Here is an 8967-nt window from a genome sequence, read left to right as displayed (position 1 = left end):
GAAATTTGGCACAGTCAGTTGCAATAGGCTCTTCCCCTATTCAATATGGCCCATATCCGTCTATATTGGTATATAGCTGCCATATATATCGATCGCACGATTTTAGGTCTTGGACTAATAAAAGGCGCATATATTATCCGATTTCGAGCCGAGCACAATATGATTTTCTGTGCAAATGAAAAATGAAAGCCAGGGATCGCAACACAAGCAGAGTTTATATTCCTAAGGGAGCCAGTTTATACTAGTACATTATCAGAACCTGGGGAAGGAGTCGAAATTTCTTTACAGAAAATTTTCAATAAAAATTACTTAAAATATTGTTTTTTTTTATAAAAAAAAATACTTCACCCGTGACAATGTAACCCTTATTGGGAACATTGCCGTGACCAGGATTCGAACCTGGGTTACTACGGCCACAACGTAGGGTCCTAACCACTAGACGATCACGGCTATGTGAAGTCTTACAATCGCAAAGCAATTCTACTCAATTTTAAAATGTAAAGATTTCATGCGAATTCAAATCGCCTGTTTTTGGCAATATTGGAAAGCAAGTCTTTGTAGAAGCCTTAGACTTAACCAGTCCTAGCGTGATTAAACAATGGATTTAATTGCCCTTCATTTTACTGTACTGTAGCATAAAGGAATACTAGGTGGAATACTGATATAGTTTCACATAGCCGTGATCGTCTAGTGGTTAGGACCCTACGTTGTGGCCGTAGTAACCCAGGTTCGAATCCTGGTCACGGCAATGTTCTCAAATACATTGTCACGGGTGAAACATTAATTTTATGCCCGCCACCATAGGATGGGGGAATAGTAATTTCGTTATTTTTTTTTTGTAACACCTCGAAATATGCATGTAGGACCCCATAAAGTAAAGATATTTTTGATCGACATGATATTTTAAGTCCATCTAGCCATGTCCCTCTCTGTCTGTCGAAAGCGTGCTAACTTTCGAAGGAGTAAAACTAGGCGCTTAAAATTGTGCACAAATACTTCTTATTAGTGTAGGTCAGTTGGGATTGTAAATGGGCCAAATCGGTCAAAGTTTTGATACAGCTGCCATATAAACCGATCTTGGGTCTTGACTTCTTGAGCCTCTAGAGGGCGCAATTATAATTCCATTTGACTGAAATTTTGCACGTGGTGTTTTGGTATCACTTCCAATAACTCTGCTAAGTAAGGTTTAAATAGGTTCATAACCCGATATAGCTGCCATATAAACCGATCTCCCGATAAGACTTCTTGAGCTTCTAGAGGGCGCAATACTTATCCGATTTGCTGAAATTATGCACATATAGATGAGGAAATAATTCCAACAACTGTGTCAAGCCTCCTTCTGGAGGCCCAAGAAGTATTATCTCAAGAAGCCAAAAATCCGAGATGGGATAATATGAGAGATATATCAAGTTATGAACCGATTTAGACTATACTTGGGGCAGTTGTTAGAAGTTAGAACAAAACACTTGGTGCATAATTTCAGCCAAATTGGATACAAACCCCTAGAGGCTCAAGAAGTCAAGATTCGAAATCGGTTTATATGGGAGCTATATCAGGATATAAACCGATTTGGGCCATATTTGGCGCAGTTGTTGATGGTCGAACCAGAATCAAAATTTCAGCCAAATCGGACAATAATTGCGTCTCATAGAGGATCAAGAAGTCAAGATCCGAGATCGAATTATATCGGATCTATTTCAGGTTATGAACCGATTTAGACCATACTTGGCACAGTTGTTAAAATAAAACACTTCATGCAAAATTTCAGCTAAATCGGATAATAATTGCTCCCTCTATCGGCTCAAGAAGTCAAGATCCGAAATCGGTTTATATGGGAGCTATATCAGTTTATGAACCGATTGAGATCATATTGGGCACAATTGTTGGAAGTCATAACAAAACACTTCATCTTAAATTTCAGCCAAATCGGATAATAATTGCGCCCTCTATCGGCTCAAGAAGCCAAGATCCGAAACCGGTTTATATGGATTATGAACCGATTTAAACCATACTTGGCGCAGTTGTTAAAAGTTAGAACAAAACACTTGGTGCAAAATTTCAGCCAAATCGGATAAGAATTGACCCCTCTAGAGGCTCAAGAAGTCAAGATCCGAAAACGGTTTATATGGGAGCTATACAAAAACATGAACCTATTTTGCCCATTTACATCCCCAACCGACCAGCGCTATTGAGAAGTAGTTATATAAAATTTCAAGCACCTATCTTTACGCCTTCTAAAGTTGGCGAGCTTTCAACAGACAAACGGACGGACGGACAGACATGGCTAAATCGACTAAGAATGTCAAGACGATCAAGAATATATATACTTTAATGGGTCTCAGATCAATATTTCGATGTGTTTCAAAAGGAATGACGAAGTTAGTATACCCCCATCCTTTGGTGGAGGGTATTCAAATTATTCTTTACATGTGACAATGTTTCCTTGGAAATATTGCCTTGACTATGATTCCAAACAGGGTTATTACGGCCACAACGCTAAATGATCAAGGCTACGTCTGGTGTCATTTCTATGAATATTTTTGAAAAAAAAAATATTTGTAATTCTCTGCGTCTTTAATTAATCCAAGATGGGAATGAAAATGACGAACAAACCAAAAAAAATTTTAATAAAAAAACTATCCCCAAGTCATGAACACACCCAAGCGTAGAAAGTTTACAACAAGTCACACAGTCTACAGCAGCCTCGAACAGCTGTTTGTTTAGGCGACAGTACTTTAACACTTCACATAGCCGTGATCGTCTAGTGGTTAGGACCCTACGTTGTGGCCGTAGTAACCCAGGTTCGAATCCTGGTCACGGCAATGTTCCCAAGGGTAACATTGTCACGGGTGGAGTTAAATTTTTTTATATATGTAAAGATGTTATATTTTCTGCAGATTGAAATTATTGTAAGTTGGTATGTATTAAAAAAAATAAAAGAGTGTCACGATAAGAGGATTTCTCAATTTAATACAAAAGAAAACACTTATTAAATACTCGGAAAAATGCAAACTTGTACCTGAAAAGTGTGGTGTTGTTACACATATAAAGGAAATTTTTGATTTCCATGGCCTATGGAAATATAAATAAAATCAAATTCCAAATTATTCAAATGAGACTAAACTTTATACTGGAATAATCTTCTACTAAAACCCATACTTGTTTTTAGGTTTGGTCATCATTACAGAGAGCATCGGTGTTAGCCTGTCAGACACAGACTTGTCTTTTTGGCTTACAACACAGCATTGGGTGCATATGCGCAAAAGCTAGGCCCGGACCGGCCGCCGATCAATTTTTGTCACCATAATTTTATCTGAAAAATCTCAACCGATAAAAATGTTCCACCCGTGACAAAGTTCTGTGTCGGAGAACTTTGCCGTGACCAGGATTCGAACCTGGGTTACTACGGCCACAACGTAGGGTCCTAACCACTAGACGATCACGGCTACGTGAAACTGTGAGATGCCGTGGTTTAAATAATGAACGCTTGTTATAGAAAACCATAAAGCGTTAAATAAAATAATAATTGGCTCAAGGCCATTTAATCTAATTTACGACCTTCAATTTGCTCAAGTAAATGAAATGGTTTTTTATTCCATTTGGTTGCATTTTACATTTAAAATGAAAATTATTAATCAAAATTAAATAAAAAAAAAGTGAAGGTCTTTCAACATTTCGCATAGCCGTGATCGTCTAGTGGTTAGGACCCTACGTTGTGGCCGTAGTAACCCAGGTTCGAATCCTGGTCACGGCAATGTTCTTCAGAGAAACATTGTCACGGGCGAAAATTTGATTTTTATACCCAACAACATAACAAACTATTTCTTTGACATACTTCAAAATATAGGTTTAAAATGGGGAGACTGAATTTCGATATTCCTAGACAATTCCGTCTAAGGGTTGGTATTCTATTCTGCTTTCGGAATATCCGCTGAAATTTTTAATTGCTTTGTGAGAGAAATTTGACGGCAATCAAAAGTTGTTGTTTCCATATCAAAATTTCTTTATCTGCACTTATTGTTTTCTCTTTTTCTCAAATGAATAAAGAAAAACGAACCAATAAAACAAACAAAAATGATGCCGGCAATAGTTTCGGTGTTGCCACTTTAATAGGTTTTTGCCATTTTCCTCATTATAAGCAGAGTACTACTTTTCCGCCTATTGTTTGCCAACGTTTTTTTTTTTAAACCCCATTTACACTGCTCTTTAAATCTGGATTTAATGGATCGATCATTTGTTTTCCATTTATAAAATCAGCTGACGAGAGCCTTAAATCCGAATTTAATGAGAAGTGTAAATGGGATTTTATATGGAGTTTGACAGCATTCCGCCTGAAAAACCGAACAGAATACTCAGCTTAATTTTAAATATTAAGCCTTGTACTGACTTCGACTAATCGGCCGAAAAACTGTCAAAACTCATTAAAAAAAATGGCTACGAAGAAAATGCGAACACATTATGTAGAAGTGGTACTGAGTTCCATAAAATACTGGCAAACAGATGCTCCTTTGGACTAAGTAAGCAGTTTAAAAATAAGGCCACCTCTCGACAGACGAAGATTACACTATACGCGACACTGATACTACCCGTGCTGTTATATGGTTCTGAAGCATGGGTAACTGTGAAAGCAGATGAGGTAGTGCTTGGAGTATTCGAGAGAAAGATTCTTCCTAAAATATATGGACCAGTTTGCAATAATGGAGAATATAGGCGACGTATGAACCACGAGCTGTATGGCGACGATAGCATAGTTACACGCATCAAAATACAACGGCTAGGTCATGATGTTAGAATGGCTGAAGAAGCTCCAGCAAAGAAAGAGAGGCAAACACAGTGGTACACGCAAACCGGGAAGACCAAAAGCCCGATGAAAAGATCAAGTGGTGGGAGACACCTCGAAACTTGATGTCAGAGGTTTTAGAATGAGCGCAGAAGATCAAGGCGCTTGGAACGCTATTCTTCGTTCGGCTAGTGGAACAAATGTTCTGTCACAGCCAATTAATGTAAAGTAAAGTAAGGTTCTGAGTTCCATAAACAGAATATTAGCGACATGTCGCTGCGCCAATACAAATTTCGCTTCAATTTATTGCCAATGTAATTAAATGCTCACGAAATGGGCACCAATCAACTCTGTTTCTGTGACGTTGTCTTTGTTGAGTGTTGTTGTTTGTGTTCTGGCAAAGAATGGAATCCGTCGGAATTCGCTATAATTTAATAGGCATTTTTGCTGGAAATGAAGTCAGTACTAGGCTTTAGTATGAACAAGTTCTAAATTTAAATTTGATTTTTATTTAAAAATTTTTCTAGAAATTTGATTTTCATACAAATGTAGCTTCCTTCCCAGAATTTTGAAAGTTTCATTCTTTTTGACAAAATTTGCTAATTTTATTGCTATTCAGGGCATGCGGGGAAGATGATGAGACGTTGGAGCATTTCCTATGTCATTGCCCGGCTATCAGATACCGCCACTTAGGTGGGGACGCAATAACAGACATGAACCAATTTAGGGGAGTGGAATGGAAAACAATTAAGGAGTTTGAAAGTAGAACGGAATTCCCAATTTTCTTTTACGAAGTTACTTTTTTTGTATTTAGAGCGCACAACAAACCGATTAGTGGCTTTGAGGCATGTCCATAGTGGCATGGGGCGGATTAATATCCGCAACGCTAATGGTGTCCATATTTCTACGTACATGACATAATCCCGCAGGGTTCGAAGTAATGTGCAGGATGCACTAATAAGATGAAGCCTTGCGAACAGCTGAGTACAATTTTGTTATTATACCCACCACCGAAAGAAGGGGTATATTCATTCTGTCATTCCATTTGCAATACATCGAAATATCCATTTCCGACCCCATAAAGTATATATATTCTTGATCAGCGTAAAAATCTAAGACGATCTAGCCATGTCCGTCCGTCTGTCTGTTGAAATCACGCTACAGTCTTTAAAAATAGAGAAATTGAGCTGAAACTTTGCACAGATTCTTTTTTTGGTCCATAACCAGGTTAAGTTCAAAGATGGGCTATATCGGACTATATCTTGATATAGCCCCCATATAGACCGATCCGATGATTTAGGGTCTCAGGCCCGTGGAAGCCACATTTGTTATCCGATTTTGCTGAAATTTGGGACAGTGAGTTGTGTTAGGCCCTTCGACATTCTTCTTCGATTTGCGGAATATAGTACCAACCCTAAGGGTGCAAACAAAAATTTTCTAAAATCTTCGCACCCTTCCCTAAGGGTGCAAACAAATTTTCACTAAAATCTTCGCAACTATCTCCGAGATAGGTCTTTTTTGAAAATTGTAATAAGGACAATAGGAAAAAGCTTCACTCTGTCAGACATTTTAAGACAAAATGCATATACATACATATATATTTTGTAATAGTTTGCTCTTTTTAGTTACCTAATGCTTATTTTTAATTTTTTACTTTATGCTATTCTATTGTACTTCTATTAAATTTCACACCACTAGCTTAATTCATAAGGAAGGTACCAAATCTAGCACAAAATGTACGTTTTCTTCAACTTTTGGTATGCTCTTTTGATGTCCTTCTTATTTTTCACTTACGACAAAATTCATTCTTCTAGCTCTATCTGAAATGTTAGTGCTCTAACTTATTTTGTAAAGAAAGTACCAAATAGTACCAACTGAAGTACATGTTTAACAATTTGTTACGATTTGTTACTGCCTATTTATATTTTTACAAACATTAATCATTTCTATTAAATTCCAATTTATGTATATTATTGTCAGCTGTGATAAGCTTTTTTGTACCTGTAATAGTAAACGTAAATTCTAAAGAATTCATTCTTTCAATTTCCATTCCTCTAGAGTCCCTTGGTTTCGTAATTTTTATTATCTAATTGAAATTATCTTTCGCTATGGGTTTTCTAATTTAAAAGTACAATAATACTCGAACGCACCCAATTTGGCATCCATTCATTGCAAAAGGTGAGCGTAATCCTAAATCTTCAACTGGTTTATGGCATTTGCTTTAGCTCAATTTAAAACTAAAATAGCAGTGATTATTAATTCAAGCAATACCTATCAACAATTTATGCACATACTTACAACATTTGCAGATAATTTTGATTTGTTTGTTTGCTTTGCCAAAAAACATCAACATTTTCTGATATTTAATTCACACACCCTGTCTGACATTCCGAACTCATTCAGTTTCGTTGTTGTTGTTCTTTTTGTTTTGTGTTTATTGTTTTACGATGCCTGCTTACCAACAACAGCAACAACAATAACCCACCACCAACAAGCATACCAGCTGATAGTTCATGACATGCGGCCTTTCACTTTGAATTGCTGTGAACGAACAAACGCTTGAAGTTCCACTGAAAACGAAAACATTGAAGAAAACGACAAAAGAAAAAAATACAAACCATTCACCCAAGCTAAAAATAAACACAGCGTGGATTTGTGTGGTGTGTTTATTTGCTGGTTGGTGGTAGTAGTTGTTGATGAGTCATATTCGTGTTGCGTTTTAGCCAGCCATTCACACATGGCCTCGATAGCCGTGATCGTCTAGTGGTTAGGACCCTACGTTGTGGCCGTAGTAACCCAGGTTCGAATCCTGGTCACGGCAATGTTACAAAAACATTGTCACGGAGAGGTTTATTTTTTTTATATTTTATTTTAATAGTAAACTTTGAATAAATACACTAGCAAAAAAAAAAAAAATAATTGGCATGTGGCAGTGCTGCCAATAGCAGGGCAGCAAAAAACATGTATTTTGGATTGCAATCTAACGAAAAGCTAAAAGACGGTAATATAAATTATTACTAATTTTGTGTGTGTTTGTTTGTTCCCTATAGATTGGGAAATGGTTCAACCGATTTGCTTGCAATTTTCACAGATGGTGTAGAGTGGGAATTTATCCTACTATTGGCAATTATTTACACATGATCATAATATGGACGGTATATAAATGTTGTGATTTCGTTTGCAACCCTTCAAAATATCTATATCTGACCCTATAATGTACACATGTGGACAGAAAAATAGGTATGAAGTGAGCATTTAAGTGAGCGATTTAACAATGTCCGTGTGTCTGTCTGTCCGTCTTTTGTAACCACTCTGCAGCCTTCAAAAATTGAGATATTGAGCTGAAATTTGGCACAGATACGTCTTTTTGCTGCACTAGGGTAAAGTTCTTGAACATTAGACCGATCTGCCGATAAAGGGTTTGAAGCCCATAACAGTTTTATTTATAACCCGATTTCGCTGAAATATATTTAGACTATATTTAGATATAGCTGTCATATAGACCGATGTGCTGATTAAATGTCTGAAGCCTATAAAAGCTGCACTTATTACCCGATTTCGCTGAAATTTGAAACCGTGAGTTGTTTTAAGCCTCCCGACATCCGACCTGAATATGGTTCAGATTGAACTTTTTTTAGATATAACTGACATTTAAGGGTCTGAAGCCCATTAAAGCTGCATTCATTATCCGATATCGCTAAAATTGGAAAAAGTGAGTTGTTTTAAGCCTCCTGACATCCAACTCAATTATAGTTGAGATCGGACTAAACTTAGATATAGCTGACATTAACCGATCTGCAGGTTAAGGGTCTGAAGTCCATTAAAGCTGCATTTATTACCCGATTTAGCTGAAATTTGAAATAGTGAGTTGTTCTAAGCCTCCCGACATCCGACCTGAATATGGTTCAGATTTGACTATATTTAGATATTGTAGTCATATAATCGATCTGCCGATTAAGGGTCTGAAACCCACAAAAGCTTTATTTATTACCCGATTTCGCTCAAATTTTATTCAGAGAGTTATTTTAAGCCTCCTACAATCTGACCCAAATATGGTTAAGATCGGACTATATTTAGATATAGCTGCCATATAGACCGATCTGCCTATTAAGGGTCTGAAGCCCATAAAAGCTTTATTTGGACAGTAATTTATATATGAGTGTTAGTGTTTTAAATAAACATCTAAC

General features: G+C 36.9%; 1 long non-coding RNA gene and 6 other non-coding genes across 7 annotated transcripts; 4 read left to right on the top strand and 3 right to left on the bottom strand.

The window, feature by feature from the left end:
* Positions 1-378: 378 nt before the first annotated feature.
* On the bottom strand, positions 379-450 carry Trnah-gug (transfer RNA histidin (anticodon GUG)). Its single transcript has one exon. It is a non-coding gene; the product is annotated as a tRNA-His (tRNA).
* Positions 451-676: 226 nt separating this feature from the next.
* Positions 677-748, top strand: Trnah-gug (transfer RNA histidin (anticodon GUG)). Its single transcript has one exon. It is a non-coding gene; the product is annotated as a tRNA-His (tRNA).
* A 2002-nt stretch (positions 749-2750) lies between these two features.
* Trnah-gug (transfer RNA histidin (anticodon GUG)) lies at positions 2751-2822 on the top strand. Its single transcript has one exon. It is a non-coding gene; the product is annotated as a tRNA-His (tRNA).
* Positions 2823-3374: 552 nt separating this feature from the next.
* On the bottom strand, positions 3375-3446 carry Trnah-gug (transfer RNA histidin (anticodon GUG)). Its single transcript has one exon. It is a non-coding gene; the product is annotated as a tRNA-His (tRNA).
* Positions 3447-3682: 236 nt separating this feature from the next.
* Trnah-gug (transfer RNA histidin (anticodon GUG)) lies at positions 3683-3754 on the top strand. The gene has a single exon. It is a non-coding gene; the product is annotated as a tRNA-His (tRNA).
* Positions 3755-6823: 3069 nt separating this feature from the next.
* LOC106089470 (uncharacterized) lies at positions 6824-7327 on the bottom strand. Its single transcript, XR_001221615.1, has 2 exons — positions 7079-7327; positions 6824-7017 (listed from the first exon to the last, which is right to left on the bottom strand). It is a non-coding gene; the product is annotated as an uncharacterized LOC106089470 (long non-coding RNA).
* Positions 7328-7529: 202 nt separating this feature from the next.
* Positions 7530-7601, top strand: Trnah-gug (transfer RNA histidin (anticodon GUG)). The gene has a single exon. It is a non-coding gene; the product is annotated as a tRNA-His (tRNA).
* Positions 7602-8967: the final 1366 nt, after the last annotated feature.

Source organism: Stomoxys calcitrans, chromosome 3 (genome assembly GCF_963082655.1).
Source record: "Stomoxys calcitrans chromosome 3, idStoCalc2.1, whole genome shotgun sequence".
NCBI classification, from domain to species: Eukaryota; Metazoa; Arthropoda; class Insecta; order Diptera; family Muscidae; genus Stomoxys; species Stomoxys calcitrans.
Note: the sequence above shows the minus strand (reverse complement) of the source record. Positions and strands in the feature narration are given on the sequence as shown.